Source organism: Salmo salar, chromosome ssa11, assembly GCF_905237065.1.
Source record: "Salmo salar chromosome ssa11, Ssal_v3.1, whole genome shotgun sequence".
NCBI classification, from domain to species: domain Eukaryota; kingdom Metazoa; phylum Chordata; class Actinopteri; order Salmoniformes; family Salmonidae; genus Salmo; species Salmo salar.
The window spans coordinates 25,216,983-25,237,500 of record NC_059452.1 but is presented as its reverse complement, the minus strand read 5'-3'; the positions used below and the strand labels follow the sequence as shown (position 1 = coordinate 25,237,500).

Below are 20,518 nucleotides of genomic sequence, written 5' to 3'. Positions count from 1 at the left end.
ATTGAATCAGTAGGAACAGACCCAGTGTTTTCCCTCCAGAGGGGCATTGGAAACAACTCTGAGGTGCACAGGAACCTCCCTCTGCCTCATGAAGAGAGAGACAAATGATGAGACAAACCACAAGCATTCCACAACTAACAAACTATTATCCACTTCAGCTGTTTTTCCCTCAGCCAACTTCCTTCCCAAGAGATACTGCACATGCAAATACAATAAGAATACCAAACAGTAGGAACACCTTCCTAATATTGAATTCCATTTTCGCCCTCAGAACAGCCTCAATTCCACGGGGCACGGACTCTCACCTGGATTCACCTGGTCAGTCTATGTCATGGAAAGAACAGGTGTCCTTAATGTGTTATATATGCAGTGTATGTCAATGCTTAATCTTTCAGCCTACAATAAAAGTGTATACATTTTCAAGGTGTTATCTATCGTAATATATTTTGCCAACCAAATCTTCTGAGGCATTACCTTGCACCTTCTTCTTCTATAGTTTCCTCCCGGTCTTCTTCTATGTTCTCCTCCCTGTCTTTTTCTTGTTCTATGGTCTCCTCCATGTCTTTTTCTTGTTCTATGGTCTCCTCCCTGTCTTTTTCTTGTTCTATGGTCTCCTCCGTGTCTTTTTCTTGTTCTATGGTCTCCTCCCTGTCTTGTTCTATGGTCTCCTCCCTGTCTTGTTCTATGGTCTCCTCCCTGTCTTGTCCGGCAGCCTCCAGTTCCAGCAGTACCTGTTCATGTTCAGTCAGGCATTTAACCTCCTGACCAAGAGGTATGCAGCTGCAGCAGGTTCCCATTCTGGCCCCACTAGCCTCTCCTCTGTCCCCCTGCTGCTGGCCACCCTGCTCTGTCTCTGACCGTCTGGACCATGACTGGCCCATCCTCTATAATGTAGCTCACCACAGGAAGAAGATTGTCTCATCTCTGCCCTGACAACTGTTAATGTATTCATTGCAGGCTCCAGAGTTAAATATATCAAATGTCAGTTTGGTGAGTGATGGAATGCCTGTTTCCCAGCTCTGCAGTACATAGCCACCCACTGTATCAGCCTCTCAATCCACTCTTTGTCCTACTCCCTTTCATTCAGTACAGTGTTATACCACCAACCCATTTGTGTCCTTAAACTGCCATCGCCCTAATCGGTCACCACGAACATGGTGTTGACATGACAGCTGTGTTCCTAACACCTTGGCCTTGAGTGGCTGTTCAAACCATTACACAGGTTAGGACAAGACGAATGTGGAAACTGGAGACCTGGATGGACATTTAGACATGACACCAGTGTATTTGTGACTAATGACAAAACAGCCTTACAGTATAAGTAACAAAACATTTATGGCTCCTTGAAAAGCACTTCATAAAACCCATCTATTATTTACAAGTATTAACTTTAACCTGTTAATAATCTGCCCTTGAACAAGACACTTAACCTGTTATGGCTAGGGGGCAGTATTTTCACGGCTGGATAAAAAACATACCCGATTTAATCTGGTTACCACTCCTACCCAGTAACTAGAATATGCATATACTTATTACATATGGATAGAAAACACTCCAAAGTTTCTAAAACTGTTTGAATGGTGTCTGTGAGTATAACAGAACTCATTTGGCAGGCAAAAACCTGACAAGGTTTCAGGCAGGAAGTGGCCTGTCTGACAAGGTGTCGTTCTTCTTGTCTCTGTTTATTGAAGAGTGAGGATCTTAGCTGTCCCGTGACACTTCCTACGGCTGCCATAGGGTCTCAGAAGGCGGTAAAAAGCTGAATCGTGGCTTTGCAGGCTCTGGATGAAAAAAAGTAGCGCGTTTGGGTAGTGGCTGGTTACAGTACTGTGAGACTCAGGCTCGTGCCCGCGTCGACCGAAAGCTTTGTTTACTTTCCTCAGTTTAGCTAAAAGGAGATTCCTGGTCGGAATATTATCGCTTTTTTACGAGAAAAATGGCATAAAAATGGATTTTAAACAGCGGTTGACATGCTTCGAAGTACGGTAATGGAATATTTAGATTTTTTTTGTCACGAATTGCGCCATGCGCGCGACCCTGATTTACCATTTCAGATAGTGTCTGGGACGCACGAACAAAACGCCGCTATTCGGATATAACGATGGATTATTTTGGACCAAACCAACATTTGTTATTGAAGTAGCAGTCCTGGGAGTGCATTCTGACGAAGACAACAAAAGGTAATGAAACTTTTATAATAGTAAAGCTGATATTGGTGAGTGCTAAACTTGCCGGGTGTCTAAATAGCTAGCCCGTGATGCCTGGGCTATGTACTTAGAATATTGCAAAATGTGCTTTCACCAAAAAGCTATTTTAAAATCGGACATATCGAGTGCATAGAGGAGGTCTGTATCTATAATTCTTAAAATAATTGTTATGCTTTTTGTGAACGTTTATCGTGAGTAATTTAGTAAAATGTTAGCGAATTCCCCGGAAGTTTGCTAGTTGCTAGTTCTGAACGTCACATGCTAATGTAAAAAGCTGGTTTTTGATATAAATATGAACTTGATTGAACAAAACATGCATGTATTGTATAACATAATGTCCTAGGGTTGTCATCTGATGAAGATCATCAAAGGTTAGTGTTGCATTTAGCTGTCTTCTAGGTTTTTGTGACATTATATGCTAGCTTGAAAAATGGGTGTCTGATTATTTCTGGCTTGGTACTCTGCTGACATAATCTAATGTTTTGCTTTCGTTGTAAAGCCTTTTTGAAATCGGACAGTGTGGTTAGATAAAGGAGAGTCTTATCTTTAAAATGCTGTGAAATAGTCATATGTTTGAAAAATGGAAGTTTTTGTATTTTAGAGGAGTTTGTATTTCGCGCCACGCCCATCATTGGATAATGGAGCAGGTGTTCCGCTAGCGGAACGTCTAGATGTATTAACCCTAATTGCTCCACTTGTACATGCAGTGAAACAGGACAAATATAAGCACCCCCTATTTGATATGTCATTTCTTTTAGAATGGATCCTGGCATCCTGGCAGTAGTCCTATCCAAGATGGCGTAGCAGTCAGACGTCTTTGTCCTTCGTCTTGTCGTGTCCCATGTATATATATATATATTTACATATTTTCTTCGCATATCTTTTTATATATTTCTTTCTAAAAACTCAACCTCAAAACACTCTCCTGCAACCCGCCTCACCAATTTAAAAAAAATAAGTATTATTTACCTCAAATCTGAAATCTGAATTCCTCAACAGAAGCTAGCCAGAGGTTAGCCAGAGGTTGGCCAGTTCACTGGCTAACGTTGGAGTTCAGCTAGCCATGGTTGGCGGTCATTAGCTATCCCTTAACTCGAAAAGCTATCGCCAGTTTTGTACAGCGCGACTCAGATCAGAGCATCCCGGACCTATTTTCTCTCCATATCCCAGGATTTCTACCGCAGGCTCTGGACATTTACACCTGGATCTTGCAGCTAGCTAGCTGCTACCCGAGTGACTATTGGCTAACGTCGGTCCCGGAGCTAACATCAATTATTCCGGAGCTAGCCAGCTGAAGAGTTCCATCAGCCACTCCTGGGCTGCAATCACCTATCCGGACCCGTTTTACTGCCGATGCGGAGCCCCATCGGGCCTTCACGACTGGACAACCGACGTTATCTGCCCGAGGGAGTTATCCAACTGGCCCCTCCGTCGCGACGTAACCTGAACGCCCATCTGCGGCCTGCTAATCGTTAGCTGTCTTATCGGCTGCTATGTGAATAGGTCTATCGGACAATTTTCTTGGGCCACTATAACTATAACTATTTTGCCAATTGGACTGGTCCCCCCTACCACACGGAACCCCACTAATTTACAGACGGAAATGCACAAGGTGGCTAAAAACAGACATCCCTCCATCTTCTGCCAGCTTGCTACCTATGGCCCTGCTAGCTGTCTGAATCTCACGGGACCCTTATGATCACTCGGCTAAGCATGCCTCTCCTTAATGTCAATATGCCTTGTCCATTGCTGTTCTGGTTAGTGTTTATTGGCTTATTTCACTGTAGAGCCTCTAGCCCTGCTCATTATACCTTATCCAACCTTTCAGTTCCACCACCCACACATGCTATGACATCTTCTAGTTTCAATGATGTTTCTAGAGACAATATCTCTCTCATCATCACTCAATGCCTAGGTTTACCTCCACTGTATTCACATCCTACCATACCTTTGTCTGTACATTATACCTTGAAGCTATTTTATCGCCCCCAGAAACCTGCTCCTTTTACTCTCTATTCTGGACGTCATAGACGACCAATTCACATAGCTTTTAGCCGTACCTTTATTCTACTCCTCCTCTGGTGATGTAGAGGTGAATCCAGGCCCTGCAGTGCCTAGCTCCACTCCTATTCCCCAGGCGCTCTCTTTTGATGACTTCTGTAACTGTAATAGCCTTGGTTTCATGCATGTTAACATTAGAAGCCTCCTCCCTAAGTTTGTTTTATTCACTGTTTAGCACACTCTGCCAACCCGGATGTCCTAGCCGTGTCTGAATCCTGGCTTAGGAAGTCCACCAAAAACTCTGAAATCTTTATCCCTAACTACAACATTTTCAGACAAGATAGAACGGCCAAAGGGGGCAGTGTTGCAATCTACTGCAGAGATAGCCTGCAGAGTTCTGTCCTACTATCCAGGTCTGAACCCAAACAATTTGAAGTTCTACTTTTAAAAATCCATCTCTCTAAAAACAAGTCTCTCACCGTTGCCGCCTGCTATAGACCATCCTCTGCCCCCAGCTGTGCTCTGGACACCATATGCGAACTGATTGCCCCCCATCTATCTTTAGAGCTTGTGCTGCTAGGTGACCTAAACTGGGACATACTTAACACCCCAGCCATCCTACAATCTAAGCTTGATGCCCTCAATCTCACACAAATTATCAATGAACCTACCAGGTACCACCCCAAAGCCGTAAACACGGGCACCCTCATAGATATCATCCTAACCAACTTGCCCTCTAAATACACCTCTGCTGTTTTCAACCAAGATCTCAGCGATCACTGCCTCATTGCCTGCATCCGTAATGGGTCAGAGGTCAAACGACCTCCACTCATCACTGTCAAACGCTCCCTGAAACATTTCAGTGAGCAAGCCTTTCTAATCGACCTGGCCCGGGTATCCTGGAAGGATATTGACCTCATCCCGTCAGTAGAGGATGCCTGGTTATTTAAAAAAAAATGCCTTCCTCACCATCTTAAATAAGCATGCCCCATTCAAGAAATTCAGAACCAGGTACAGATATAGCCCTTGGTTCTCTCCAGACCTGACTGCCCTTAACCAACACAAAAACATCCTGTGGCGTTCTGCATTAGCATCGAACAGCCCCCGTGATATGCAACTTTTCAGGGAAGTTAGAAACCAATATACACAGGCAGTTAGAAAAGCCAAGGCTAGCTTTTTCAAGCAGAAATTTGCTTCCTGCAACACAAACTCAAAAAGGTTCTGGGACACTGTAAAGTCCATGGAGAATAAGAACACCTCCTCCCCGCTGCCCATTGCACTGAGGATAGGAAACTGTCACCTCTGATAAATCCACTATAATTGAGAATTTCAATAAGCATTTTTCTACGGCTGGCCATGCTTTCCACCTGGCTTCCCCTACTGTGGTCAACAGCACTGCACCCCCCACAGCTACTCGCCCAAGCCTTCCCCATTTCTCCTTCTCCCAAATCCAGTCAGCTGATGTTCTGAAAAAGCTGCAAAATCTGGACCCCTACAAATCAGCCGGGCTAGACAATCTGGACCCTTTCTTTCTAAAATTATCTGCCGAAATTGTTGCAACCCCTATTACGAGCCTGTTCAACCTCTCTTTCGTGACGTCTGAGATTCCAAAAGACTGGAAAGCAGCTGCTGTCATCCCCCTCTTCAAAGGAGGGGACACTCTTGACCCAAACTGCTACAGACCTATATCTATCCTACCCTGCTTTTCTAAGGTCTTCGAAAGCCAAATCAACAAACAAATGACCGACCATTTCAAATCCCACCGCACCTTCTCCGCTATGCAATCTGGTTTCAGAGCTGGTCTTGGGTGCACCTCAGCCACGCTCAAGGTCCTAAACGATATCGTAACCGCCATCGATAAGAAACAATACTGTGCTGCCGTATTCATAGACCTGGCCAAGGCTTTCGACTCTGTCAATCACCACATCCTCATCGGCAGACTCAACAGCCTTGGTTTCTCAAATGATTGCCTCGCCTGGTTCACCAACTACTTCTCTGATAGAGTTCAATGTGTCAAATCGGATGGCCTGTTGTCCGGGCCTCTGGTAGTCTCTATGGGGGTGCCACAGGGTTTAATTCTTGGGCCGACTCTCTTCTCTGTATACATCAATGATGCAGCTCTTGCTGCTGGTGAGTCTCTGATCCACCTCTACGCAGACGACACCATTCTGTATACTTCTGGCCCTTCTTTGGACACTGTGTTAACAACCCTCCAGACGAGCTTCAATGCCATACAACTCTCCTTCCGTGGCCTCCAACTGCTCTTAAATACAAGTAAAACTAAATGCATGCTCTTCAACCGATCACTGCCCGCACCTGCCCGCCCGTCCAGCAGCACTACTCTGGACGGTTCTTACTTAGAATATGTGGACAACTACAAATACCTAGGTGTCTTTTGCTCACATTTTATATAGACTTATTTTTCTACTGTATTATTGACTGTATGTTTGTTTCACTCCATGAGTCTGTTGTTGTATGTGTAGAATTGCTATGCTTTATCTTGGCCAGGTCGCAATTGTAAAAGAGAACTTGTTCTCAACTTGCCTACCTGGTTAAATAAAGGTGAAATAAAAATAAAAATAAATCCAGACAGACTACGTGCTCAGGGGCAGTGTTACGCTAACACATTGTTTCCTCTCCAACAGATTAAATGATTCATTCTGCAGCAGGTAAAGTATTCTCAGAGAGGAGAGCACTACAGCCCCTGTACCACTGCTGCAGCCCCACTGCAAACAGCTTCTGCCAAAACAGGAAATCATTAAAAAGTTTTGTCACGGCAAAGGGCTCTGCCACAGCGTCTGCCTACTGCCTCCAAAAATTCAGAATAATCACTACACCCCCATTCTCCAAACATCAGGGAGGGTGAGAGCCAGGGAGAGAGGGTCAGAACACAGGAGGGCATGACTCTCCTGCCTCTCCTCTCGGCACATCACACACAACACTAGAGCTGTCAGTTCAGCCCACACACCGACTGTCAAAGTGCTTCTGAGTTTTCAACAGCATTACGTGAAAGTTGACCAGCTACGGAAGAGACGGATTTGTTTTGATTATGATTTAGCTGAGTGATTAAATACTGTATCACCTAACAGATCCAAGTATGTATTTGGGGATGGAAAAGTGACTGTCTGGTAGTGCTGCTGATACCATGGTGGTGAGTGTCATGCAGGTGAATGGAGGTTGACACACAATGCAGAAGAGCCCAGTCATTCACTGATTACAGCCTTCAGCATGGCAAGGAGCGATTCCAGAGTGTTTGGAGAGCTTGACATACACACGGGAGGGGGGGCTAGACAAAGAGAGGAGACAAAACCCTCTCAGAAACACTAATGTCAGGTGAAGGTCACAGCATGGTCTTAACAAACAGCTGAGAGAGGAGTAGGACAAGGACTGTTAATTAAACACTGGATCAGACAGACAGCACATCTCATCAACATGCTGAAGTGTGAGAGACAGGGGGTGAGGATTCGTTGTAGCCATCATAGCCAATGCATACAGAGATGTTTGTGTACTTGGAAACAAATAGAAAAGACAGCTTTAAGCCACCCTGCAGTCTGACCTCTCATAGACGCCCTGGGCTGAATGAAACACCCACAAGGTTGAGCAGTGGGAACTGTGGAATTCCACTTCTCAGCATGAAACCTCTAAACACCACTACCGATATGTAAGAGTGGGTAGCAGTATAGTTTCAGACTAGCCAGAGAAAAGACTATGAAAACTGTATATTATTGGCCCGAATCCCAGGGGGGAATACTGCTTCATATAACCTGGAATAAAATACCTTCACAGAAAGAAAATGTTTACTCTGTGGTCAATCTTTCTGCATATGAGAGAAGATGAAGAGCTCTTTGAGTGGAGTTTTCAACTTTATATTAGTTTCAATGGGATAACAGCAGTTAAACCCACCTCCAGTCTACTGCATGAGAGCAGCTTGGCTGCGGCTGATACAGGGAGGTCTGTCTGATTGGTATTCAGTGGCATGCTTCTTATCACTCCCCCGTCATCTCTCCCTCTGCCACTTGACACAGAAATATCTGAATTTCAATCAATTCCCATCCAATTCCATAGTACTTGGAGACAACATGACATTAATGGACAAATTCCATAGTGTCCAGACCATCTTACCTACAGTACATCCACCTGAGGGAATCAGGACTTAGTTGTGGGTGGTCAATTGAACTGTTATGATGAGGCCATAATGATTCAAGTAATGAAAGTGCATTCAGTGTCTGTGGTGAATATAGGCTTTCCTAGAAAGCACACCACACCTGCCAACAGTGAGTCGTAACAAAGACAGAAATGACAACCGTCAACACGTTGCTGTAAAAATAAAATAGAAGTGTGTTTCCTTAGAATTACCTTCCAGAAAGACTCAACACGACTCTTTTTCTTGCTGTGGCACCAGGATGAAAGGAACAGTTGGGGATACACTTTAAAAGGAAGTATGTCAAAAAACTATTTTAAAAACCGATCCACTAGGGTCAAGCAGCCCCAGTGAAAAGAGAAGTACAAAGGACAGCTAAAGTTCTTCCACTCTCTGTGGCAGTTTGAAAGTCAGCACTGGGCAGTTTCAAAAGCACTCAAGAGTTGAATACAGGTACTGGTGTAACCGCCAAAAACGATTGAATTTGCTAAACTTGACTAGGTTTGCTGAGCAGATTAACCTTGTCATCTGCATTGACGGAGATGATCATTACCATTCAAACACATGTTCCTTCAGAACAAGGGGATCTTGGGATGTTGAGGCCAAAGGTCAACTAAAACATTGTGAAGTTAGTTTGTAGCCTTCCTTCACTTGGCAACTTGGATCTCTGCTAGAGGTCGACCGATTAATCGGAATGGCCGATTAATTAGGGCCGATTTCAAGTTTTCATAACAATCGGTAATCGGTATTTTGGCCACCGATTTGCCGATTCTTTTTTTTTTTATTATTATAAATATTTTTTAACCAGGCAAGTCAGTTAAGAACATATTCTTATTTTCAATGACGGCCTATGAACGGTGGGTTAACTGCCTTGTTCAGGGGCAGAACGACAGATTTTTACCTTGTCAGCTTGGGGATTCAATCTTGCAACCTTAGGGTTAACTAGTCCAACGCTCGAACCACCTGCTTTACATTGCACTCCACGAGGAGCCTGCCTGTTAAGCGAATGCAGTAAGAAGCCAAGGTAAGTTGCTAGCTAGCATTAAACTTATCTTATAAAAAACAATTAATCAATCAATCATAATCACTAGTTAACGACACATGATTGATGATATTACTAGTTTATCTAGCCTGTCCTGCGTTGCATATAATCAATGCGGTGCGCATTCGCGAAAAAGGACTCTCGTTGCTCCAACTTGTACCTAACCATAAACATCAATGTCTTTCTTAAAATCAATACACAAGTATATATTTTTAAACCTGCATATTTAGTTAATATTGCCTGCTAACATGAATTTCTTTTAACTAGGGAAAATGTGTCACCTCTGCAACAGAGTCAGGCTATATGCAGCAGTTTGGGCCGCCTGGCTCATTGCGAACTGTGAATACTATTTCTTCCTAACAAAGACAGCCAACTTCGCCAAAAGGGGGATGATTTAACAAAAGCGCATTTGCGAAAAAAGCACAATCGTTGCACGACTGTACCTAACCATAAACATCAATGCCTTTCTTAAAATCAATACACAGATGTGTATATTTTTAAACGTGCATATTTAGCTAAAAGAAATCCAGGTTAGCAGGCAATATTAACCAGGTGAAATTGTGTCACTTCCGTTCATTGCACGCAGAGTCGGTATATGCAACAGTTTGGGCCGCCTGGCTCGTTGTGAACTAATTTGCCAGAATTTTACGTAATTATGACATAACATTGAAGGTTGTGCAATGTAATAGGAACATTTAGATTTAGGGATGCCACCCGTTAGATAAAATACGGAACGGTTCCGTATTTCACTGAAAGAATAAACGTGATAGTTTCCGGATTCGACCATATTAATGACCTAAGGCTCGTATTTCTGTGTGTTATTATGTTATAATCAAGTCTATGATTTGATAGAGCAGTCTGACTGAGCGGTGGTTGGCACCAGCAGGCTCGTAAGCATTCATTCAAACAGCACTTTCGTGCGTTTTTCCAGCAGCTCTTCGCTGTGCTTCAAGCATTGCACTGTTTATGACTTCAAGCCTATCAACTCCCAAGACTAGGCTGGTGTAACCGATATGAAATGGCTAGCTAGTTAGCGGGTTCGCGCTAATAGCGTTTCAAACGTCACTCGCTCTGAGACTTAGAATGGTTGTTTCCCTTGCTCTACATGGGTAACGCTGCTTCGAGGGTGGCTGTTGTCGATGTGTTCCTGGTTCGAGCCCAGGTAGGAGCGAGGAGAGGGACGGAAGCTATACTATTACACTGGCAATACTAAAGTGCCTTTAAGAACATCCAATAGTCAAAGGTATATGAAATACAAATCATATAGAGAGAAATAGTCCTATAATTCCTATAATAACTACAACCTAAAACTTCTTATCTGGGAATATTGAAGACTCATGTTAAAAGGAACCACCAGCTTTCATATGTTCTCATGTTCTGAGCAAGGAACTTAAAGGTTAGCTTTCTTACATGGCACATAATGCACTTTTACTTTCTTCTCCAACACTTTGTTTTTGCATTATTTAAACCAAATTGAACATGTTTCATTATTTATTTGAGGCTAAATTGATTTCATTGATGTATAATATCAAGTTAAAATAAGTGTTCATTCAGTATTGTTGTAATTGTCATTATTACAAATAAATAAATACAAATCAGCCGATTAATCGGTAGTGGCTTTTTTTGGTCCTCCAATAATCGGTATCGGTATTGAAAAATCATAATCGGTTGACCTCTAATCTCTGCACCGGTGAAGCGTGGATTTGCTGTATGCAGAAAGAGAATGCTTTATTAGTGGAGCCTAGAGATAAACGCCTGTAGGGAAACTGAGCTGCCTTTCATCTCCATTTAGAGTGTTTTGCTTCACTTCACTTCACGGCTAATTAACTCATTCTTCCCAGAGTGCCGTTATACCACAGAACAGACAATACCAATTAGAAGACTGGAGGGAGGTGGCAAATAAACACAGAGATCTGAGATAAATAATAAAAGATTGATGGAACCATCATTTCTTATTAAGAACAAAAGTGGAGGGATATAGAAGAGGGAGTCTGTGTGCGTTTATGGAGTCTGTGTGGGTCTATATGGATATCGTACACTTCCCCCTGTCAGTCCAGCAGGTTTGCAAACCCCAAACAACAATAGCAACATTGTCCCAACAGGACACCATTGTACCTCAATTGAATCATTTCTCCCCTGGGGGAGCTATAGAGCTGCACTTTCCCAAAGCATTGACTGCTCCAGCTATACGTTTTCTGGGGGAAACACTGGGGAAACCTCTTCACAGGCTCTTGTGTAGCTACTTAAAACCAAGTGAAAGAACATTCATATCTTCAGAGTAGATTTGATCAAAATAAATACCTCTCTCAGTCTGAGCAGAAAGAATTCTAAAGAAATGCAAGTCAGGAATATAGTGTCAGATTAAAGTAACAGCCAAAGAGCGCTGGTCCACTCTGAAACAGGAGAGGTTATCTAACTAACCCACCATGTTAGAGAGCACTAGGCAGACCTCCATTCCTCCACTGGCCTACATGTAAATTAATGTGAGTTTTACTACGACCGCGCTGCCTGTCTCAACAATCCCTTCTTTGTACTCGAGCTCCGCTGGTTTCCACCAGCAACCCGCTACACAACCAGCAGACCGTTGTCACGGCAGCGCCATGTGGACTTGGATTCCGCTCAGCCTGTCACAGCATGCTCCATGGACAGCAGGGGGGAGGAGGGAAGAGGGGGACCCCAAAAACCTATACAGACAGCTCCATCCAATGATTATGGGAGACTTCAACCTAAAGTGCTACTGTTTGGATGAAACCTCGACCACATCTATGTCAGTCATGGAGTAAATATGACTGTGGTTTGAAAAGAGTTTCGCTTTTCGACAGGGGCTAAAAGTTATATAAAGCTCTACTTCACAGTTGACTGTCATATTTCTGAGAGACTGGAGGTTTGATGAATTAACCAGCCCATGCCTCCACTCATGGTGATAATTAGCTGAGTGCTAGGGTGACCGGGCAGGCAGGTGGGCTATGCATTCAACGCCCATGATTACCTTAAAGACACATGGGACAAATGTAGAAAAACCTGGCGCCATCCAAGATGTCAGTAAATCAAATGAAGCTCTGATGTGGCCGGTCCACTGTGAAGTATTGAAGAGCCCACCATTAGGTGAAATAACAGAAGCCACATCAGCAGAAATGAATGATTCCCCAATGAGGGATAATAAAGAGGCCAAGCACATCACAAGGACAAACTCAACATCTCTCATTGGCTCTTCCAAGACATGAACACATGTTCATATTAAAACGGTTAAAGACATTTAAAAAGTCCTTGGTTGCACATGTAGTTACTTGGAATCTACAGTTCCGGACCTGGTGTAATTACATGCAACTACACTGCAGCAACTAAGTGATTTGATTAACCTTAGGTAAAGTAGCAGTAGAGTGGAACAAAGAGAACACTTTTTCTGTTCTGAACTTGGGAAGAGTGTGTCCAGTTTGAATTGTGTTGAAACCACAGCCATACTTTATGGGAATTCTAATGTGAGAAGAGGGTTGTAGGACAGTCGTGACTTGGCCTGTCCCTGTCGTCTGTTTGGTTCTCAGAAATCTGCTGTTACCTAACCCACCAATGTTAAAACAGCACAATGACAAAGACACAATGTCCAGCTAGAGCCAGAGAAGAAGACCAAAACAGGATCCTTGCTTCCATCAAGTCATTTCAGCAACAAATAACCAATTGATTTTACAGCCAGGCTGACATTTGGGCCATCATACATCTCCGGGTTGGCCTGTTGTTCTCTTTCCTCAGAGGCCAGAGAGACGGGCACAATGACTCCCTTCATGCAGCACACAATCAAAGTGTCAGCTATAACAAATTTCTGCAATCATTTTCTTTGCCCTTTTAAAAACTCACATGTCTGAATGCCAGCTTCCTGCCTCAGTCATTTCTATAGTGTTTACATAAGGTCCGTTGCATTGTCTGTGTTACGAGTCCTCCATCTCAGAGCAACACAATTCCAATGCAACATAGGGAGCAAGACAGCAGCACAGACAATCTCAATCTATGATATGATCTTGCACTGGGCTGTTTAGTTGGCAGGTGGGAGGACATGGATATCAGTGCATTGCACACAGGTTGGTGCGTGTTGTGCTGAATCAGCTATACTCCCACGGTCCCACCAGACTGAGTCTGTCTGAGACTACTGAGGAACACACCAGACTTGAATGGGCATCCACCCATCCACACCAGTGTTGCTAAGCACTAGAAAGCATCTGTCTGCAACCACAGAACACTTTCATTAGTTATCAATGAGTTATTAATTAGTTATTACAACTGCTTTGAGTCAGGAGATATTAACAATATTAACACAATCGTGTAATACTGAGGCTCATGTTTGTGCTGTGTGCCGCTTGGAACAGACTTTGTTTGCTCCCAATCATTTCCTACATTCAACAAACTATTCACACAAACAAGAATACAACCATAGCAGTACAAAGCACTTTATGGCAGGCTCTCTGACTGGGGCAAGTGAGGCAAACTAAAAGGGGCATGACTGTGGACAGAGTTTCCAGTGTTTTCCAAAAGTACATAGAGTAGCCAGACAAATAGAAAAAGTAGCCAGCCAGACGCTCAACATTTTTTGCCGAAAGAGCTCTATTTTTGTGGCCTCTGTTACATGATTCCACTTGAAATACACAGGAAAACTATTGAATACTTTATTGAATTTACCTCCCAGATTGTAAAAATGATTTGTGGTATTGTGTAGAAAGACATGACTTTACAATTGAAATGACTGAAAACGTATGAATTCAGTGTATTGTTAGTTGTTTTGGATATTGTCTAGGTCTATGTAACGGTCTTGAGACGACAAACGCTGGGAGACGGGAGGCAAGTACAAGGTGAGGATTTAATAATAAATAGACATGAAACAAAGCAAAAACAGGGTGCGGACAAGAGAAACAAAAAAATATCAATGCAGACACGGGGATGAAACTGAGGAAGTGACAGATATAGCAGAGGCAATCAATGAAATTATGCAGTCCAGGTGAGTCCGATGAAGCGCTGGTGCGTGTAACGATGGTGACAGATGTGCGTAATGATGAGCAGCTTGGCGGCTTCGAGAGCCAGAGAGGCGGAGCGGGTGCAGACGTGACAGTCTAGGACTAGGCCTAGATGATCAGGACTATTTTCTAAGTCAGAAAACATTAAACCTTTTTAAACATTTAACATGTCTCTTGAGATTTAAGTCTTATTTACAGTTTTACTGCAATATATGCCATAATAATGTTCTTCAAAATATACATTTTATTCAAACAAAAATAGAGTAAATAAATTAAAGGTTGTTTGTCCAGGTTTTGGTTTTTCACAGTTTTAGGTTTTCGCTCTCAAAATCACACTTTTTTATTAAAATAAATTAATTGGAGTTCAAAATCCACAACAATGTTTAAACCACATCCGGAGACCACTTTTGAGGTCTGGGAAAAAACTGAGACATTCAGATTTTGGGGTGTAATTACCCTTTAATTAAAGTGTGCACCTAGTAAGAGGTTTATGTTTAGCTGTGTTTGTAGCAAACGTGATGAGTTTGCAAAACAAATACCCATTGGATCGATGAAAATAATTATGATATCATTCTGCCAGGTAAGAATATGCTACTTTGTAGTTAACATTTAATGTTTTTTGGGAAAGCCTTTCCATCTACCAGAAGACTGTTTTCATTAACATCTTCGCTAATGGCTAGACTCACGCAATGTACACACACAGGGGTAAGCTTGGCACACTGGTATTTGGAGAGTTTCTCTCATAACGCAGATCTTCTCAAGCTCTGTCAAGTTGGATGGGGAGCATTGCTGTACAGCTATTTTCAGGTCTCTCCAGAGATGTTTGATCGGGTTCAAGTCCGGGCTCTGGCTGGGCCACTCAAGGACATTCAGAGATTTGTTTTCCGAAGCCACTCTTGCATTGTCTTGGCTGTGTGTTTAGGGTCATTGTCCTGTTGGAAGGTGAACCTTCGTCCCAGTCTGTGGTCCTGAACGCTCAGGAGCAAGATTTCATCAAGGATCTCTCTGTACTTTGCTCTGTTCATCTTTGCCTTGATCCTGACTTGTCTCCCAGTCCCTGCCGCTGAAAAACATACCCACAGCATGATACTATCACCACCATGCTTCACCATAGGGATGGTGCCAGGTTTCCTCCAGACGTGAAGTTCAATCTTGGTTTCATCATGGTCTGAGAGTCCTTAAGGTGCCTTTTGGCAAACTCCAAGCGGGCTGTCATTTGCCTTTTACTGAGGTGTGGCTTCCGTCTGGCCGCTCTACCATAAAGGCCTGATTGGTGGAGTGCTGCAGAGATGGTAGTCCTTCTGGAAGGTTCTCCCATCACCAAAGGGGAACTCTGGAACTCTGTCGGAGTGACCATCGGGTTCTTGGTCACCTCCCTGACCAAGGCCCTTCTCCCCCGATTGCTCAGTTTGGCCGGGCGGCCAACTCTAGGAAGAGTCTAGGTGGTTCCAAACTTCTTCCATTTAAGAATGATGGAGGCCACTGTGTTCTTGGGGACCTTCAATGCTGCAAACAATTTTTCGAACCCTTCCCCAGATCTGTGCCTCGACACAATCCTGTCTCGGAGCTCTACGGACAATTCCTTCGACCTCATGGCTTGGTTTTTGCTCTGACATGCACTGTCAACTGTGGGACGTTATATAGACAGGTATGTGCCTTTCCAAATCAAGTCCAATCATTTGAATTTACCACAGGTGGACTCCAATCAAGTTGCAGAAACATCAAAAGGATGATCAATGGAAACAGGATGCACCTGAGCTAAATTTTGAGTCTCATAACTAAGAGTCTGAATACTTATGTAAATAAGGTATCTGTTTTTTGGTTTTTATACATTTGCAAACATTTCTAAAAACCTGTTTTTGATTTGTCTTTATGGGGTATTGTGTGTAGATTGATGAAGGAAATAAATAATTTTATCAATTTTAGAATAAGGCTATAACGTAACAAAATTTGGAAAAGGGAAAGGGGTCAGAATACTTGCAAATTCACAAGCATCATGCTCTCTCCTCTCTGAAAGAAATTAGACCGCAACCAGAGATCTGTATATGAGGAGATGCTCATGTCTCCACCCTAACAATGGGAGTAGTTGTCCCAAAGGTGGGAAGACAGGCGACAAGCTTAGGTCCAAAATAAGCCCACAGACATGCATTGGGCTTGTTTTGGACAGATTTTGGTGACAGTGAAACCTCTCCCTTCGCCTCTTCCTCTCTGCTACGCTTCCCCATTATTGCTTGCTTTCTGACTGACAGGCACCTATCCTATCAATAGATCGCTAGAAGATGCATATCGTTCATACTAGCAGGAGAGGGCTCGACGGACTAGCGAATTGAAACTGTTAAATGAAAAGTAGCCTAGTTAAAATGAAGTGGGAAATGTAGCCGGCTGAAAATGAGTCTGTAACCGGCTAATAAGCTGACAGCCGGTGCTAATGGAAAACACTGATTCAAAGACAGTACAATATGAAGGCTAAAACTGCTTCTCCAATAGAAATTGTCTAGCTAAGCTCATGCGTAGAAAAACGTCATCGGGTCTAACAGTCATTTTGCGCCAAACTCTGAATGTGCAGGCGGTCAAATCAAAGCCACTCCTTTGCTGTGTCAATTTGTCTAACTACTGATGACATTGGCTCCAATCTAGGTTTTGCTGCTAGATTTTGAGAAAATTAACAACTAAGGAAGAATTGTTCACTGATCTCATTGACTTCTCAAACCCCGGCCTGGTCTGTTTGGTCTGTTTCACAAGTGTTCCCGGAAGTCCCGTGATGTTGCGCCTCTGGGTTTAGTAACTCTGTGAATGAGTTGCTACCCACCAGAAACCACCAATGGTGGGAGGAGTCCTCCTTCCATTGGTTCACAATGAGGGACCACTGCTCATGCATTCTCTATGTCTACACTTGCTTTACAGTATCAATCAATCAAATGTATTTTTACATCAGCAGATGTCACAAAGTGCTATACAGAAACCCAGCCTAAAACCCCAAACAGCAAGCAATGCAGATGTAGAAGCACGTGGCTAGGAAAAGTAGACTTGTCAGTTGTCATTGTTAACTTAATTTATCAGTTGGTTTTCAGAGTGGTCTGTTATCTGCTCTGTGTGTTTCTCCCTTTTCCAGGGACCCATCTGCTACATACTGGCAGCCACAGCCTACAGAATTGATTCCCATCAACAAACATGATGTGAAACACTGCAGAAGGAAATACCCAGCTAGATAATGCAAATGGCTCTCTACTGAGTGTCTGGGTAAACACATACAATTCTGTAGAGAGAGTGGTTTAATGTTACTTCTACAAACATAGCACAGCCTGGTAGTAGCCAAAAGAAAGGCAAAGACTGACAGAATGCTCTGGTAGATATGGTGGATTGGTTTTTGGGAGCCATAATCATTTTGTGGAAAGAGAAAGTGTGACTTTGGGGATCCTGTTCTCGCTCCCTACAGACTGTAATCATGCTATACATCTCTGTCACCATATGGTCACAGACACATTAGCCCCTCTCCTGCCCCTTCCCCAGCCACACACACAAACACACAGCTAATGGAGAGAGTAGAGGTCTTGCGTATTGGAGGGTGTGAGCTGAATTTCAATAGATTTCTTTCAGTCCTGCTTGGCATTTCCCTTTATTTTCTAAATTATGTGGGCAGAAAGCAAGAGTTAATTGGCATGAGAACTTCAACAGAGCATCAATATAGCCTGTCAATCTATTGTGATGTCAGTAATCAAATCACAATATATTGTGATGCAAAACTGAACCATACATGTTCAAACACTCCATGCAGGCGTATCCGTGGGACAGATGGGAAATTACATCACATCACATCAGTGTGTGTGTGTGTGTGTGTGTGTGTGTGTGTGTGTGTGTGTGTGTGTGTGTGTGTGTGTGTGTGTGTGTGTGTGTGTGTGTGTGTGTGTGTGTGTGTGTGTGTGTGTGTGTGTGTGTGTGTGTGTGTGTGTGTGTGTGTGTGTGTCGTAAAGCAGCATCATGTATGTGTTCAGTCCTCTCTCTTCCTCAAACACAGATGCTCTAAATAGAAAGAATGTAGGATATTATCTAGCTACAGATACAGAAGATAAGCAAACATGACCTTACTCCAAACAATATAGGATTAGGTTACGTTGGTGAAAGACAATCATATTTTCATTCATCTCACCTTTGGGGAGTTCTGTCGAAATAACAGGAAATGCATTTCAAGGTGCTGGTTTATAATAGGCCTGTGTAATTTCTGTCTGAAACCTAAAGTAAGCATAGGCTACTGATGCATACGTTAGGCTAAAAGTGTAAAGACAGCAGTCTATGATTTTACAAACTATAGATACATTTCTTAATAAATCATAATAAAATGGTCCTGAAAAATACAATTAGTGGTTGGCAATCGGTGAAGGCTCCTCAGAGGAAAAAGGGGAGGACCATCCTCCTCAGTGAATTTCATAAAAATTAAAATGGTAAAACATTAAAAAAGTTATACTAAATATAATCATGTCACCAAATAAACACACTATTTTGCAAAGAAGGTCTACAGTAGAACCATGCTGTAGCTACAGCTAGCTTCCGTCCTCCTCTGGGTACATTGACTTCAATACAAAACCTAGGAGGCTCATGGTTCTCACTCCCTTCCATAGACTTACACAGTAATTATGACAACTTCCGAAGGATGTCCTCCAACCTATTAGAGCTCTTGCAGCATGATCTGACATGTTGTCCACCCAATCAAAGGATCAGATAATTAATCTAGTATTGAAAGCATAGGCCACAGCTAGCTAGAACTGCAGTGCATAAAATGTGGTGAGTAGTTGACTCAAAGAGAGAGAAAGACAGTAGTTGAACAGTTTTGAATAAAATAACTTATTCCAAAATGAAAGAGAAGCAAGAGAGAAATAGAGAGAGATTGTCATTTTAATATTTTTTCACTTTCAGTTTCACTTAACGTTACTTAGCTAGCAAATACAGCTAGCTAGTTTAGCCTACTGGAACACCCTGCTCAAACAGAGGGATGCTATGTTAGCTACCTGGCTATGACTTTCCAACACATGGAACAAGGTAAGCTTTTGGTTTTACTAATTTAATTCCAGCGGGGCCCGCCGGTGTAACTGCTTACTGACTGTACACTGTAACGTTACTGTATTATTGTAGTGGGTTTACTAACGTGTTAGTTCTATTAGCTATGCTGACTATGACATTACTTTAGCTAATATGTGACAACGATGTTGCTGTGTGTAGCGGTTTGGCTTGATGTGCTGTGCATTGAAGTCCAGAAGCAAAGAGAAGAGGTGAGAGGAGAGCGCATAGATGCTAGAATGATTACAATGTGGCTGCTATGAAAGTGAACTGTGTTTACACATGGTCAGGGGTGTATTCATTCCACCTATTCTGTTGAAAAAAAAATCTTAAACGGAAGCAAACTGAACAAAACAGGGATAAACATACCTGAATTTGTCCAATAGAAACTCTAGTTTGCAACTGTTGGACTAATGATTACACCCTATATCAACAGGCAAGAGTGTGCAAGGCTGTATTGAATGTCACTGTCTGTCACCTCAAATTTGTCTCTTGACCTGTGTGCACCTGTTGTAAACTTTCATTCATAGGCTAAATTTGAGTATCATGTTGTAGCCTAAACCTATTGCTGTTACATTGAACTGGGTGAATGGAATATGAATGACAGTCATCTAATTTGCTGTAATAAAATAAGGCCATGCTCATGAAAAAAAAGTCTTAAACGGCTGTGACCGCCACTGTTGACAATGACATTGCAAGATACCGTATCATATAAAGCCTGAATAGCCTAACATAGCAGAAATCCCTGAGTAAACATTTGCATGAGGTAGTAGGCTATGCTATACAGCATTTGCTTTCGTTTAGCCTGTAGCCAAATAGTGGTCCAGTGGGTAGCCTAGTGGTTAGAACGTTGGCCTAATAACCGGATGGTAGCAAGATCGAATCCCCGAGCTGACAAAGTACAAATCTGTCGTTCTGCCCCTGAACAAGGCAGTTAACCCACTGTTCCCCGGTAGGCTGTCATTGAAAATAAGATTTTGTTCTTAACTGACTTGCCTAGTAAATAAATAAATATGGGGCTAGTCAGGAGCAATAGGCTACTCTGTGACATTCAGAAATTATCAATCAAATCAAC

General features: G+C 42.8%; 1 protein-coding gene across 11 annotated transcripts in view; it reads right to left on the bottom strand.

Moving 5' to 3' along the window:
* Positions 1-20,518, bottom strand: part of LOC106562332 (pleckstrin homology domain-containing family A member 7) — a 184,183-nt gene that overhangs the window by 162,581 nt on the left and 1,084 nt on the right. The window lies entirely within an intron of this gene.